Below are 16,307 nucleotides of genomic sequence, written 5' to 3'. Positions count from 1 at the left end.
AAGGTTGTTATTGCCACCAAGATCCCCCAGTTATGTTCGGGGACACCCCTTAATTAATCTGGTTTTAATTACATCACCCTGTTGCATATTCATAGACCCTCATGCATATACATCAACTACTTTACATCTTTCACGAACTATTTGACATGGCCCAACCTTGGGGGTGTCTCCCCATTTCAGGAGGCTCCACTGAAATGGAAAATGTAAACCCCCTCCCTTTGATTACTATTACTATTATTATTATTAGTAGTAGTAGTGGTAGTAATAATAATAATAATAGTAATTTATTTTGAAATTAAGGGGCTCTCGGGCAAAGATATGAAAGCAGAAAAAACAGTACTTTATTAGCAAAAATTAAAAATACAAATGCAGTAATACAAACAAAAAGAAACAGTGACAGAGTCAGAATCCTCTGGGAATTCAGTAAAAAAGGCTGATTCTCTTGGAATCCAGTGTGAAAGGGCTGATCCTCTTGGAATCCAGTGGGAAAGGGTTGATCCTCTGGGAATCCAGTTGGAAAACAGCTGATCCTTTAGGAATCCATTTCTTACCCCCCAAAGACAGGGCAAAGGTAGGGCCGTGGAGTTTTTATAGGGTATCCAAAGGGTGGAGTTGGGGTTCGGGTCAAGGGAGGAGTTCTTATCAACACAAGAATGGTGAGATCAAATTCCTGACTCGTAGCAACAGCAGCACTCCACACAGAACGTGTCCCCAAATCCTAAATTCCCCCTAAAACAACTGAGAAATTATTCAACGTCAGATATATTCGATGAATTTCCTTCATTTAACCCAGTCTTGGGTGTTTTTAAAGGATAAAGGATAAGCAGAGGAAAATTAAGGCCAAACAAAGAGGAGAACCAGCCAGGTGTGTTCTCAACATGGATCACAGGGAATGTGAGTGACCAGGGCTGTGCCCAAAGTGCCTCCTCCAGGGGGGGATGGAGCTGGAGCAGCACACGAAGCTCTGCCCGCACTCGGGGCACTCGCAGGGCTTCCCTTAGTGGTGCCTCCGTTGGTGTCGGGTCAAGTGAGAGCTGCTGTAGAAGCTCTTCCCACACTGGGGACACTCGTAGGGCCTCTCCCCAGTGTGGATGCGCCGGTGCCTGATGAGGTGGGAGTTGTGCTTGAATCCCTTCCCACAGTTGGGGCAGCGGAAGGGCCTCTCCTCTGTGTGAATCCGATAGTGCTGGAGGAGATTGGAGCTGGTTGGAAACCTCTTCCTGCATTTATCACACTCATAGGGCCTCTCCCCTGTGTGGATGCGCCGGTGGGTGATGAGGTTGCAGTTGTGCCTGAATCCTTTCCCACAGTCGGGGCATTGGAAGGGCCTCTCCTCTCTGTGAATTCGATAATGCTGGAGGAGAAGAGAGCTGGTCTTAAACCTCTTCCCACATTTGGAACATTCGTAGGGCCTCTCCTCAGTGTGGGAGCTCTGGTGGCTCATCAGGTGGGAGCTCCGCCTGAAGCACATCCCACACTCGGAGCATTTGTACGGCCTCTCCCCAGTGTGGATCCTCTGGTGCTTGATCAGGCTGGAGCTCTGTTTGAAGCTCTTCCAACACTCCACACACTCGTAGGGCCGTTCCCCAGTGTGGATCCTCTGGTGCACAATCAGGCTGGAGCTCTGGCTGAAGCTCTTCCCACACTCCCCACACTCAAAGGGCTTTTCACCAGTGTGGATCCTCTGGTGCTTGATCAGGCTGGAGCTCTCTGTGAAGCACATCCCACACTCTCCACACTGGTAGGGCTTCTTCCCAGTGTGGATCCTCTGGTGCCTGATCAGGTCGCAGTTCCACCTGAAGCTCTTCCCACACTTCTTGCATGTGTGGGTCTTCTCCCCATCATGGAGCTGATCATGGAGCACCAGCTCCAAGCTCTGGCTCCGTCTCAGGCCGCCTTCCCGGCCCAGGCTGGCTCTTTCCCCCTCAGATCCCCGCCGGCTGCGTTTGCAGCCCCTCCTCGTGCGGCATCTCCGGGGCTTTTCCTCCCCGTTGCCTTCCTGCGCCGTGGAGCCGCTCAAAACGGCCTCTTCCACCAGGTTCTGCCGTGGGCATTTGTCCTCCCTGCTCTCCATGCTCAGCTCCTGCTCTGGGGGAGAAAGGACAAGGACAGGATGGCATTTGCCTCCATGCCACAGGCAAGGGCAAGGAGATCCCCCAGGGCTGAGCTGCAGCCGGGGCCGTGCTGGGCTGGGAGATGGAGCAGCACAGAGGGGAAAGGGGCACTGACTTCCTCCTCACCTGCCTCAGTGTCCCGGGGCATCTTCCTCTTCCTCGCAGCCTCCCAGGCCTTGGCAATGGGAAATCCTGGTTTGGGGAAAACAACGGATGAGCGCGTTTGTAGGAGTGTCGGGGGGTAGGACGGTCGGGACGGATGGAGACGAGAGAGCTCTGCAGCCAGGGCGTGGAACTTGCGGTTTATTGCAAAGGGCCTGGGTGCAGGGCCATGCTTGGAGCTGCCAGGCACAGCTCGGAGCAGGCCCGAGAAAAGAGAGGGGTACAGAGGGTGAGAGGGTGAGAGAGTAAGAGGGGAAGAGCGTAAGAGAGTAAGGTTCCTGTTACAATACAATCAATCTCCTGTTCTGTTGAATATTCTATTTCTCACTAACCAATCTAGTACAAGATACAAATCCTATAGCATTTACATCAAGCCTGTAAAAGTCATTACATTATCATAATGTGTTACATTTTAAACCCTAAAAACTCCTCTTTGGACTCCCTCTGCAAAGCTGTAGGGTCTGCTGTGAGCCTTGGATCTGTCTGCGAGCAGAGGGAATTGTTTCATCAAAAGGGGATTACCTTGAGTCAGGCCACACCATTGTTTTCCAGTTGTTCACTAACTAAGGTTATTTCAGAGCTTGCTTTCATTTCAATCTTCCTTATAGTTTCTATATCCTCAAAGTCTTTTGCCAGACAATTGTATTTATAAGGCTTTCCTGTTTCATCTTCCCCAAAACACAGTGAGTTTGAAGGTCCCTCTGCCCGAGTCCATCTTTACAATCACTGGCCACCTCAGCTCCAGAAAAACCTCCCAAACACCAAGATTCAGCCCTGAAAAAGCCTCCCAGGAGTTCCCTGTCCCCGGTCCCTCCCCTCTGGTGTTCGGAGGTTCCCCCCTGTCCCAGCTGCTGGGGGTCACGCTTCGATTGGGGTCTCCCTTGTGCCCGCTGCACGCCCTGCCCAGGCTGCTGGCAGTCCCAGCAATGCCAAAAGCTGCCCCCGCTTCGCTCTCCCCATTTCGGGATGCCGGGGCTGTTTGGGCTCCCGGGCTCCCTTCTCCCCTCATTCTCTGCTCTGGGCTGCAGCGGCTCCAAGGAGTTCCCCCTGCCCCTCTCCAGGCTCTTGAGGCTCCCGCCAATGGCGGCGCTCCCCCCTCTCTGGGCTCCCCGCTTTGGGCTCCTGGGGGACACAGGGCTCTGCTCCTCCAGGCTGCCTCTGCCGGCAGCCGCCACCGCCACCCCCCGATGTCCTCCCAAGGGGCCTTTTCCGCTCAGCCTTGGACTGCTTCATTCTCCAAACATCCCCAAAAACCCAACCCAGGGACCCCCCGGGATATCCGGGCCCAGCTCCCCGTCCCCGCTCACCGGTGCGATTGGGGGGGGCGATGATCCCACAGGTGGGGGCTGCGAATTCAGGCAGGGATCGACGGCGTGGTTCCCTCAGCTCAGCCTGGATCTGCCTTTGTCCCTCCTCTTCCTCTTCATCCTCCTGCCCTTCCACCCCCCCTCATCCTCCTACTCTGTCTTATCTCCACATCCTTCTGCTCTTCCATCCCTCCCCCTGCTCCTCCTCCCTAACCCCACCTCCTCCTCCCCCTTCATCCCTGCCCTTCCCTCCCTCCTCCTCCTCCCCCATCAGCAGCCACACCCTCGCTGCCCCGTTCCCGCAGCCCTCGCAGCCGCGGCAGGAGCGGGGATGGAGCCGGGACAGGTCGGGATGGGCAGCGCGGGGCTCTCGGCTGCTCCAGCCGCTGCGGGCGGGGGAACCCGGCCCGGGCCAAAGGAGAGGCAAACTGGGCAAAGTGGGGGCACATCACAATGCTAAGGATGCACTAGAAAATGGAACTGAAAGAGTTATGTTAATATTAACTCCAAACAAGGAAAAACTGGAAATTCCAAAGTTTAGGGAAGCCGAGAGAAAAGAATTAAACAAGATAGGAAGTGAAAAAGATAAATCAGGGAAATGGAAACTTCTTGATGGAAGACAATTTCATAATAAAACGTGCTTACTAGGAAAATATTAGAAGACTTGCATCAGAAAACCCACTGGGGTACTCAAGATTTGTGTGATCATTTTTTAAGGGACTATGGGTGCACTGGGATTTTTGGAGTAGCCAATCAAGTAACTGAAAGATTATTAATTTGCCAAAGGATAAATAAAAATGTGATGAGAAAAACAACATTAGGAGGTTGTGAGTTAGCTCATCGACCATTTCAAAGTATCCAAGCAGAAGTTGAGATTTCTTAGGTTCTGGCTTTATTACTTTATTTGTAAAAAAACACCCTTTAATCTAGAAGAAAGAGAATATGCCACATGTTAGACACCAGATTTTAGGAGAATTAAAACCTTTGCAGTATCAGAAAGCCCCGATAAAAAAAACAAGAAAAGAAAAAGGGAAATGAAAGGGAAGGGAACAGGAGGAAAAATCAGAAAGAGAGTGGGATCCTCTGCAGGTCTTGCCCCCTCCGTTCCCGGCCCAGGCGCCTGTCCCGGGTCCCGGCTCGCTGCCCGCCTCAGCTCCGCCTGCCCCGCTTTCCATCCCAGGTGCGGCCTCACTGCCCAGGGCAGCTCCACCTGCCCCGGCGCTCTCGCTCAATTTGTGTGCCCTGCTCCCACTGCCTGGCCCGCGGCCGCTCTGCCGCCCATGCTGGGCAAGATGGGGGTTGCTCTGTCCCGCCGCCTGCTCCGAGCTCACCGCGCCCATCGCACCCAGGGGGGGTCCCAGCCATCCCATCCCCGCCTGCCCTGCCCGTGCCACCTGCGCTGGGCACCGCCGCTGCTGCCGGGCTCTCCCACCTGCCTTTGCTCTGCCGGGAGCTGCTGGATCAGCCGCCATCAGCCATCTGGGGGCTGCCCACGCTCCGCCTCGGGCTCCACGGGAACATCCCCCTCTGCCGATTCCGGCAGCAGACCCTGCCCACACTCCCACCGAGCCTCGGCGGGATATCCTCCCCTGACCCTGTTCGGCTCTGAGTTACGTCCCCTTGGTAACGACAGCTCCGGCTGTTCAGGGAAACACTCTCTCTCTACAGGAAGCACCTTATTGAAACACAAGGAGCTCAGTTAAAAGGCAGCCCTCTACAAATTCTTTCCCAAAATACGGGAGAAAGGCCATAGAAGGTAAAAAAGTGAAAAAGTTAGATGAAGGGATTGCTCTATTTCCGTTCAGAGAGGTTCCCATGGGAGGGATGCGCTGCCCCGCCCCGCGGGAGCCACCAGCGCCCCTGCCGGCCGTGCCCGGAACTGCACCCAAGGGGAAAGCGCCGCAGCCCAAAGGCCGGGACTGGCTCCGGCCTCTGTTTGCTGTCAGTGCCGCAGCTGTTGCTGTTTGTTTGCTTTATTATACACACTAGTAAAGAACTGGTATTCCTATTCCCATATCTTTGCCTGAGAGCCCCTTCATTTCACTATTTTAAAAATTAAGAGCGAGGGGTTTTGCATTCTCCATTCCAAGAGAGGCTTTTTCTGCCTTCCCGAGCAGACACCTCCCTTGTAAAGCAAGACAAGCACCCACAGGCACTGAGGGGGCTGCAGGAGGGGCACAAGAAGGCCCTGCAGCACTTGGGCACAAAGGCACAGCAGGTAAATGCAAGAAGGGAGCAGCAAAAGGCCAAGCTGAAGGCAAAGGCCAGGGCACAGTTCCTACAGCCCCTGAGGGATCAACCCCAGGGCCCAAGGGGGCCCCAGCACCCAGGGCACGGGCTCGGCCACAAGCACCTGGCAGAGGCATTGCCCTCCTCGGAAGGGGAGAGCCCACCCAAACAGCCCCTGGCAAGGAACCAGGGCTCCAGCTGCAGGGCACAAGGACACTGCAAGCACAGACAGCAGCACCCTCAGCACCAGCAAGTCCACCCCTTGATGGACATGGATTGGCAGGGCTGGCACAGCTCCCATCACACCAGGGACCCTCCACACTGGAGCCCTTGAGAACATTCAGGGTGGGTCTGCATTGAGAGGAGGCATTTCCTGATGGACACAGGGGCCTCTCAATCCACTCTGAATCTTGGACTTAAGGGGGGGAAATGCCAAAAATGTCTCTGGTTATTCAGGGGATAAGTGGGAAAGATGTGTGGTTTTATTCAACCACTCTTAGCAGAACTGGGAGATTGGTCTGAAATGCATGAAGTTTTATCTGCTCCTAATTGTTATTATCATTTCCTGGGAAGGCATTTGATTGCTAAACTCGTAACGCAAATTAATATCATAAAAACTGATACAGAGGCCAGTAGTGTTGTACCTCTGTGCCATATGTCAGGCAAGACCTATGCTGAAGTGAACCCAGAAGTGTGGGCAGCCCCAGGGAAATAGGGAAAATTAGATAAGGAGCCTCTACAAATTACTTTAAAGCAACCAGGACAAGCAATACCCTGTTCCAAGAGAGGAAAGGAAGGGCTCACAGCCTGGTATTGAGTCCCTGTTAAAGGCAGCGATTTTGGAGCCAAGGATGCCTCCCTACAACACTCCTATCCTGCCAGTCAACAAACTGGATGGATACACAGCAGGAGGAAACACAGAATTTTCAAGTGTTAAAATGAAGATTAACTGAGGCTGCAGGTCTTGGCCTTCTAGACAGGGAAAAGGAATTTGAATTATAGGTGGGTGTTAAACAGGGTCTTTCCAAAGGAATTCTTGTGCTAAAATATTTAACTTTATATAGGATCTCCTACAGTTCAAGTCTGGCATCAAGTTAAAGCTCTGACAACCAAAAGAGCCTCTAAATGGATGAGCAGGGCTCGGTTATTACAGTATGAAACTTGTTCAATGGCACAGGAGGATTTAGAACTGAGGACAGCGCAAGGGTAACCCAGCCTCCTGTTTGAACAGCCTGGAGAGGGGCTGGCAAGGAACCCAGGACTGCACTCAAGGGACAGAGCTCCAGACCCAGGCTGGGACAGATTGATGATGGGACATTCCCTGGCCTCAGGGAGAAAATGTGTTTGTGGCTGGCTCTGCAAGAGCAGCAGAAGGGAAAAGAGCTACAAGACAGGCTGTTATTAAGGAAGGGCAATCAGACACAGCGCAGGTCACCGCCCCATGCTCAGCTCAACCCGCGCAGCTCTGGGTGCCTGTGAGAGCCTGGCACTGAAATGCCCTGAGCAGGAAGGCTTCAATATCTTCTGCTGACACCATGGCACCTAACAGGGGGGCAAAAGCAATTCTCACTGCTTCAGCAACCACTGGAGCAGATATCAAGGCATATTCTCCCACAGCAAGCTGGGCTGGCACACAGCCTGCCCTGGCACTTTGCTGCTGCCAACACCCAGCCAGGACATCGGCTCCTGCCCAAGGAGTGCAAAGCAGCACCACTGGTGGCCAAGGGGCCCATGCCAAGTGTCCCTGAGGCCAGAAACAGCCGCCAGCACAGCTCAACACGGGGGGACCCCTCAGCCTGGCCTCAAGGGCTCTGAAGCCCCGGAGATTTGCACTTCCCGCCCGCAGCAGGAGGATGGGAGGCCGCCCCTGAGCCTGCCCTGAAGGCAACGCAGCAGCAGCCAGGGCTCCACAGCGGGCCAAGCCCCTGCGCCTGCCCACAGATCCTCCCCTGGAATCCTCTGCAATCCTGGCCACCCTCCTCTGCCATCTCCAGCCACTGGGGCCAAGCCTTGCTGCCACTGCTGCAGCTTCAGCGCTGCCTGGGCCTGCACTGCCACAGCTGCTGGGGAACACCAGGGCACAATTCCACTCTGGGGCTCACTGACACCCACACTCTGGGCTGCCAGCCATTCCACTGCTGCAAAATCTACCGATTTTGTTACTTTTAAATATTATTTTTCTGCTCACGCTTGGGTTGTCTTGCCCTTGGGGAAATGAATTTTAAAGTTTTTTTTTAAGGGTTGTTAGACCACTCAATGGGGATGAGTTTAACACCTCAATAGACTGGGAACAGCCCAAAAGATACCCACAGAGATAACGACCAGCAACAAAACATCAACATTGCCCAGCAGCAGGAAGTGAAGCTTCTTCCAGGCAGCCTGCAGAGGAGCTTTAGAAATGCAAATGAACACTGCTGGGCAAAGTGTGGACAATGCACCTGGATCTCTTGCCTGGGGCAGGAATTGGGCTGATTCCCTCTGCCCCTCACCCCAAGCTCTGCCTGCTGGCACTGATGGAATTTGCACAGCTCAAGGCAGAGCCCAGGGGGAGGATATCTGACCCTGCAACACAAACGGGTGAAGCTGCAAAGGGAAACAGCACATGGAGAATGTTGGGAAAACTTCACTATAAACAAATGGGGAGAATCATCCCTCTGCCCACTCCAACATGTGCTGGCACTGTCAGTGATATATAGGGTATATTAGAGCACAGGGGATTTTTTCCTACCAAAAATTCAAGGAAATCAGTTGGGAATCCAAGGATTTGATGATTTAGTTAGACAAAAACAGTCAATTGATGCAGCCCTGGCTGGAGAGAGCGGCCAAAAATCGGGAAAAGATGAACGGCCAGCAGAACAAATCCTACAACAACTGTCCTGGGTTGACTATATGATGCTTTTATCCCCAATCGTCTCATTCTGTTTATGCTGAATAATAATAAGTTTTGTACCTTTAAGAGTGTTACAGAGAGTGAAGGGGGAGAGAGAAGAAGCGCGCAGTTTGTTTTCAGACACTGCACTCACTCCTCCTGACTGTGTTGTCTGCGGACAGACAGCGGGACAGAGAGCTCTTTTTTTGCTTTTTAGTTAGTGTTAGCTAGCTGAGGCAAAGAAGTTCCCTGGACTGTTTTTTTTCCCTTTTCTTTGGACCTCTTGGAACTGCTCTGGACTGAACACCCAGGAGAGCACCGGCAGCTGCAGCTGTGGCCCACTGGGCCGGCCCTGGCCTGCGACAATTCCAGCACTGAGAGACTGATCAGAGACTGAGTGAGCTGCTGCTTGACCCGGGGTTTTCTCAGTTTGTCATCTCTTTTAGAGTGGCAAGGGGTCTCATTGTTTTGATACTGTTTTGGTCTTATTGTTTAATAAACAGGGTTTTTTTCCACCTTTCTCCAAGGAGGTATTTTTCTTTCCTCCCGGACCAGTTGGGGGGAGGGGCCGATTGGATCTGCTTTTCCCACCGGAGCTCCTTTGGGGGGATTCTTCCCCAAATTTGCTCTAAGCCTGGACAAACACCATGGACCAGCCCCTGGGAACCCGAACCATTTCATATCAGGAGCCACAGAATCCATTTCTCATTTCAATGGCATCATTAGATTACAAGCTGCCCTTGCAATAATAACCAACCAGACAGCTCCAGCTCCTGAGCTTCCTGCCGACCAATCCACTGAAATGAGGAACACAACACTTAACCATGGGGTGGGATCAGATCATCTGTTAGCAGAAAAAAGAGGAGTTTGTGGAAAATTAAATGTCACAAACTGCTGTTGGCAAATAGATGACAAAGGAAAAGTGGTGAAAAACAAAACAACACCAGAAACAAAAAACAGCTCATGTATGGATTCAAATGCGGAAAGAAGGGGAATGGGACACGGTTTTGTGGCTTTCTTGGAGACCATGGGTTAAACGAATGCTGTTTCTCCTCTGATGTGCTACAACAACTCCCATCTTTTTACCATGCTCCACACCTTGAGAGTGCAGCTCATTCAGCAGCTGAGCGAGGGGCCAGGGACTCGTAGATAAGGAAATAAGGGGCGAAACCATCAGCTTCAATAAATGTTACTAATTAACATGGACTGCTGCTCACAGAAAGACCCACTAAATTCCTGAACTTCCAGAAGAACAAGGAATTAACACAGCCACGAATATCGGCTGTTATACAAAAGTGGGGGTGCACATTAACGAGGACATGCAGTTGGCAGATCGGGAGGTCTGAACCTTCCAAGCACCTCAGCCAGTGGGCAAAGGGAGAGGGAGATGAGGCCGGGAAAATGAGAATACAAAGGAGGCTGCGAACTACAACAATGGCAGAGAGCCCTCGGCAAATGCCCCACGGCCTCTCCCTCTGCTCAGCAATAAAGTCACTTTTACAGGACTCCTCTGTCTCCTCTGGGCACACAAACCTCCGGCCACGGCAATTTCACCGCACAGCCCCGGGCACGGGGCAGCCCCCTCTGTCCCAGCCACAGCAACCGGGCCGAGCCAGCGCTGCTCCGGCAGCGGCTCCTGCCGAGGCAGCGGCCGCAAGGAGACCGCGGGCAGCCGCTCCCGCAGCGCCCTCACGCCAGCGGCAACACGGACCGGACACGGCACAACGAACCCGCCCGAGCCCCCTGCCGCCCCCGAGGCCCGCAGCCAGCCCCGAGCCCCCGCACAACCCAGCGCGGCTCCCACCAGCGCTGCGGCCGCCTCCGAGCTCCGCCGCCGCCTCACCGCGCGCCGGCCGCTGCCGCCACTCGCAGGTCCGCAAACACGACAATGGCGCCGCTGTTCAGCCACGGCCGCTCTCCGCCGCTCCCACCAATCAGCAGGCCACAACCACGACTGACGGCACCATCGCCCAATCGCAGCCAGGGGCGTGCTCTGCACACGGCACAGCCCCGCCCCACCTTCTCAGGCCCTCCGGGCTGCGTGAGGGCAGAGCCGGAGCTGAGGAACAGCCCTGGAACGGGCCCGGGCCCGAGGGGATTGAGCTGAAAACACAAAGAAACTTCTCCACAGCTCCCGCCACGGCTTTCCCGGCATTGCGGCTCCGGTGGCTCCGGCTCAGCGGGAAGCCCTGGAGCCTCACTTCTCCTGCCCCTAATTAGGAGCATCAGGGCATCGCTTTGATTTCCCCTAGAAATTTGAAACCGCCCCAAACCCCTGTGGATGAGTGGGGGAGGGGAGAGATTTCGGACAGAAAACTCCAAAAACTCAGAGCAGGATAACGAGAAATAAGTGGATACCCTTAAATGCAGCTTTCCCCCACGCCTCCCTCCTTCCAGCTGCACCTCCTACCCCGGCAGTGCCGCAGACAGGGAATGGGGCCGGGCTCCGTTCCTGCCCCGGGGCTTCTCCCTCTGCTCAGGGACAGGAGTCGTTCCCCTGCTGCACCCTGGGCTCTCTCCCACCGGAGACTTCTCCAGGAACTTCTCCAAACTGAGTCCATCCCACGGGGCACAGGCCCCTCCAAGTGCTGCAGCGTGGGTCACTGTGCCCCAGTTTGTCAGTGCTAATCTCAGGGGACTGCCTCTCGGGACATTATCACTACAGCACTCGCAGCAGAATATACACACGGCATTTAACAGTTCTGAGTAGAAAGTAAAGGAACCAACGAGAGAGAGAAAGAGCGAGATTCCGATCGCGGCGCTCCGGAGCGGCGGGGCGGGAACGATCCCTGCGCCAGCACCGCCGGCCCCAGGCCAAGCCAGCCCCGCAATCCAACCCCGCTGCTCACAGCGCCCGCCCTCCCTGGCCCGGGGCACAGCGAGCCCCGCACCCGCTGCGCTCCCGAGCACAAAACGCCCCTTCCCACCGCGCTCACCCGATAAACACAGCGCCCCTGCAGCCGCTCACGCCTCTCTCGCTCCTGCCGAGCTTCTCGGCCTCCCGCACCCTCTGCCCCGCACCTGGGCCCCGCCAGTGCCGCGGGCTGGGGGCAGCAGCTGCACCTTCCTCTGCCTCTGCTCCGGCCCTGCCCAGGTGCCTCGGCTCCCTTCGTGCTCGCCAAAAACTGAGGCCTTCACAAGGCTGACCTAGAACAGAGGCCAGACACGGTTACACAATAAAGCAGGCATTTGTTAAAAAGCCTCCGTGGATACACCTTGGGCAGAACAAGAGCCCAGCCAGGGCTACGCCCAAGATGGACCCAAATGGCCCCAAAATGGACGGCCGGTCACGAGGTCTGTCCCTTTTATAAGTTCTGGGCTATTTGCATATTGGAGTTAATTGCCCAATTATGTCTTTAGATGATGAAGTCCCATCCTTCTTGTTTTTCTCTCTTCAGTGCCCGTTGTTTATGCTCTGGGGCCCGAAGTTTGGATTGTCCTTGGGTTCACAGCTAGAAAGGAATTATTTTGTCTCCCTGCTCTGTGAACAGAGCTCAGGATCCCTTAATATGAAGCCCAGACCCAGAGAGTAAAGCAGCACAGAATCTGAAAAACAGAAAAGCCAAAACCTGAGGCATCAAATCCATGAGAGCCCCCCTCACACTCACCACGCCTCCCCCTCAGCACCCCCCAGGCCCTCCCCATTGATTGAAGCCCCCAAAATTCTCCCAGGCCCGAGCCCCTCGGCCCCCCCGAACCCCCAGCCTGTGTTCTCACCTGGGAAACCCCAAATATTTGGGAATTCTCAACTGGGATTACCCAATTCCCTGGAAACCTCACCTGGGACCCCCAAAACCTCACCTGGGACCTCCAAACCTTCCAGGATCCCCCCAATCCCCCCAGGACCCTCCAAACTTTATCTGGGATTCCCCCAAACTCCCCCAGGAGCCCCCAAACTCCACCTGGGATCACCCAAACCCCCCAAAACACTGGTGACAGTGGGACAGAACTGGTGGCACTGGCTTGGTGACACTGGAATGAAACTGGGGACACAAGATTGGTGGCACTGAAATGAAACTGGGGACACTGGGTTGGTGGCACTGGAATGATGACACAGGGGTGGTGGCAGTGGGACAGCCTTAGGGACACTGGGGTGGTGACAGTGGGATAGAACTGGTGGCACTGGGGTGGAATCGGTGACACTGGGCTGGTGACACTGGGGCATCCCTGGTGGCACTGGGCTGATGGGACTGAGACAGGAACACTGGGCTGGAACTGGGGACAGTGGGAAGGAACTGGTGGCACAGGGACAGGGATACTGGGACAGGACTGGGGACACTGGGAGGGGACACTGGGATGGGGACATTAGGAAGAGACTGGGGACACTTGGCTGGTTGCACTGGAGTGCAACTGGTGACACCAGGACGCAACTGGTGACACAGGGGACAGAGGGGACGGGGGGAATGGAGGCGACACAGAGGGTGGTGGGAGGGGACAGGGGGTCTCAAAAGGGGACAGGAGGGTGTGGCAGGAAGGGGGAAAGTGACAGGGAGGGGACAGGGGGAAAGAGGGGTGGAGGGGACCAAGGGCAGCAGCTGGGCAGAAAGCGGGGGGTGGCAGGGCGGTGGCAGATGGCATTAGGGGCTGATGAAGAGACAGAGGGGACAGCAGACGCCTCCAGGGAGGGGACAAAGGGGCCACCCCAGGAGGCCACAAGTGCCACCAGGTCCCTGACACCTCTCCTGTTCCCTTCCCAGTGGCTGGAGGCTGTGGTGGCCGTGGGCAAGGTGGCAGCCACTGTGACCAGGCCTCAGAGGGGCATGTGGCAGCGCGTGTCCCCAAAGTCCCTGAATGCAAACCTGAGGAGATTCACCTGGTACCTCCATAAGACCCTCAACTATCACGCTGTCACCTTCCTGGGCCACTCCAGTGTCCCCTCCCTCGGTCAGGCCCTGGCACCACCCTGGGACCACCTGGGCCGATGTGAGAGCCGCGGGCAGCGCCTGGTGGCCTGGTGGGAGTCGTCGGAGGTCTCGAGAACAGCTGGGACTGGCTGGCCAGGGAGGCCACCGAGCTTTGTGACACCTGCAGGGACACAGCCACCACTGCTGCCATCACTGCAGCCACCGTCACTACCGTGCCTGGAACCTGCAGGACAAGGCCCCCCGGTGGGGGACGTCTCTGCACAACCGGGTGGCCACGGCCCAGCGGCCAATGGTGGCCCTGGCCAAGGAGGAGGTGGCCTCGGCACTGGCCGCGCTTGAGGTCTGGTTGGCGGCGGTCACCAGTGAGGAGGAGGCAACCACCAAGGCCATGAGAGAGGCCATGGTGGCCACCAGCTGGTTGAGAGTGGCCACCAGGAGGGGACAGCAGGCACAGGTGGCCCTGGGGCCACTGGAGTGCTTGGTGGCCGCGTGTGACGAAGCCACCACGTTTTCCCAGGAGCTGCAGTGCCAGCTCAGGGACATTGAGGCCACCCTGGAGGGGACAAATGAGGCATCGTCTGATGTCCCTGAGGCCTTGATGGCCAAAGTGGCAGAAGCCGAGTGGCTGTTGGAGGCCAGCGCCCGCCTGGCCACGCATCACCTGCTGAGGACACTTGGGGACATCCACAAACTCCTCTTCAGTTGCTATGGTTGCCACGGTGGCCCCGGTAGCCCATGTGGCTAAGCACTGCCAAAAATGCCATCGAGGACATCCTGACGGTGCTGCAGGGACAGTGATGTCACCAGTGTGATGTCATTGGGGTAGTGATGTCGCTGGGAAGCCTTGTGGACACTCAGGTGCCACCAGGCACTGGGACACCCCCGTGCATTGACAGCACTCTCCCCATCATCGAGCTCCAGGACTGGGGCTGAGCCCCCCTCATGTACCGACCCCCCCAAGCACCGGGCCTGGGCCCCCTTCTGTGCCCCTCCCACCCATCACAGGGGTTCTGCCCCTTCCCCTTTGCCCCCTCAGAGCCACAGGACCCCCTGAGAAGAGTGCAGGGACTGGGGGGGGGCAGGAGTGGGACCAGGGGGACTCCAAGCACTGGGGGGGCACAAAGGGGGTCCCCAGCACTGGGGAGGATCCCTTGGGGCTTGGTCCTGTTCCCCCCAGTTATCAGCAGGGATCCCCATTATCACCAGGGACCCCCCTCTCCCAATCCCCCTCCCATGGACTGGGACCCCCCCATTCACCAACCCCATAATGCACTGGGACCCCCCCAATCCATGAGCCCCCCCCAGTGCACCAAAACCCCTCACTCACCGCCCCTCCCCCAGCCAGGAGACACACCCCTACCCCTCACCCCCACGTGACAAATGTTTTTGTGATTTGTGTCAATTGGCAATGGAATCAGCAAGTGCTTCTATCTGCTGTGTCGAAAATAGACACAAAGAAAGCTTCTGAAACTTTCTGACCAAATAACCAAATAAAGCATCAAAATAAAAGCAGTATAATACAGTAAAAGAGATGAGGTAGCAAGATGACTGGGGCTTAGAATAAAATAGAGGAAGTTGTGGTAAAGCTAAGACATATTGTAACAAAGCAACTAAATGCTTATGTATAATGTGAAAAATGTGTATTTTATGATTGGCTTTTCGCAAATATTAAAATGATATTATGTGTTATGTTAGGAAGTGATGCTGTATTAATTTTTTAAGTAATCTGTTAAATATAGTTCTAGGGTATAACATAAGGCTAAAATAGAAACTATGTATGTGGGATATTTTTTAAAGAGAGGAATGAGGTACTTGCACTGAGATAGCAGCCACAGGACACCTAAATCTTTCAGAGAAAGAGAATTTATTGCTCCCTTAACTAACTTCTTCCTGGCTTGCTCAGCCCTGAAGACGCCATCAGGATTCAGAGGAAGAAGTTGACACTGATCAGACAGAATCCTTTGTTTGAATGGAATTTATGCATTATGTATGAAATGTATGAATATGCAACAGGCTATTGGTTTTAAAGGTTAGTCCTCTCTTAACCTGTGTCCTTTTTTCAGGTTCATTTTGCCCAGAAACAGGTACCCGGACCATCTGTAACTCTTTGTTCTTATTGCCTCGTATTGTTCTAATCATAATTGCCCAAATTTTTATTACTCTCATTATATTACTATCTTCATAACCATTTAATTACTATTAAACTTTTAAAATTTTAAAAACAAGTGATTGGCATTTTTCACAAGTACAACCTCCACCTGAGGCCAGCGAATGGTCTACAGCCAACAGAAACAACAAAGACTTGAAATTGGTCCTGAGGAAAGCACCGAAAGAAGCGCAACCCTGAACACAACCCCCCATGGGGAACATCTACATTGTTATCCGTGTATCCTTGAAGTTTGTTAATGTTTGTTATAATTATAGTTATAGTGTAAGTTAAGGTTTTGTATATCTAAGAATTGACAGTCAAAATAACTTCTCAGTTTCTAGTACTGTTCCATAGAGCTCTCTCCTTGCAACCCTAACTGGGACCAAACTGAGGGAAGGCAGTTGCTACGATGAGGGTCATGGCAGAATGTCTCCAGAAGAAGGGAGAACCAGAGGTGGGAGGCAAGACTCGATTAGAAACTCCCTCCGGGAAAAACTCTTTGCATTCTCTTAGCACAAAAAACTCCTGTGGATCCAGAGGTGAGGAGGGCAGCCCGAACCAGACTCCCACCGGTAGCAGTGCTGCTACTCACTCACTGCAAAGGAAGCGGAG

The 16,307-nt window shown here is 54.4% G+C and overlaps 1 pseudogene; it reads right to left on the bottom strand.

Annotated features, from left to right (window-relative positions):
• Positions 1 to 319: 319 nt before the first annotated feature.
• Positions 320 to 3,788, bottom strand: LOC141725830 (uncharacterized; annotated as a pseudogene).
• Between the last annotated feature and the right edge of the window lie 12,519 nt (positions 3,789 to 16,307).

The sequence above is a fragment of the Zonotrichia albicollis genome, chromosome 31 (genome assembly GCF_047830755.1).
Source record: "Zonotrichia albicollis isolate bZonAlb1 chromosome 31, bZonAlb1.hap1, whole genome shotgun sequence".
NCBI classification, from domain to species: domain Eukaryota; kingdom Metazoa; phylum Chordata; class Aves; order Passeriformes; family Passerellidae; genus Zonotrichia; species Zonotrichia albicollis.
Note: the sequence above shows the minus strand (reverse complement) of the source record. Positions and strands in the feature narration are given on the sequence as shown.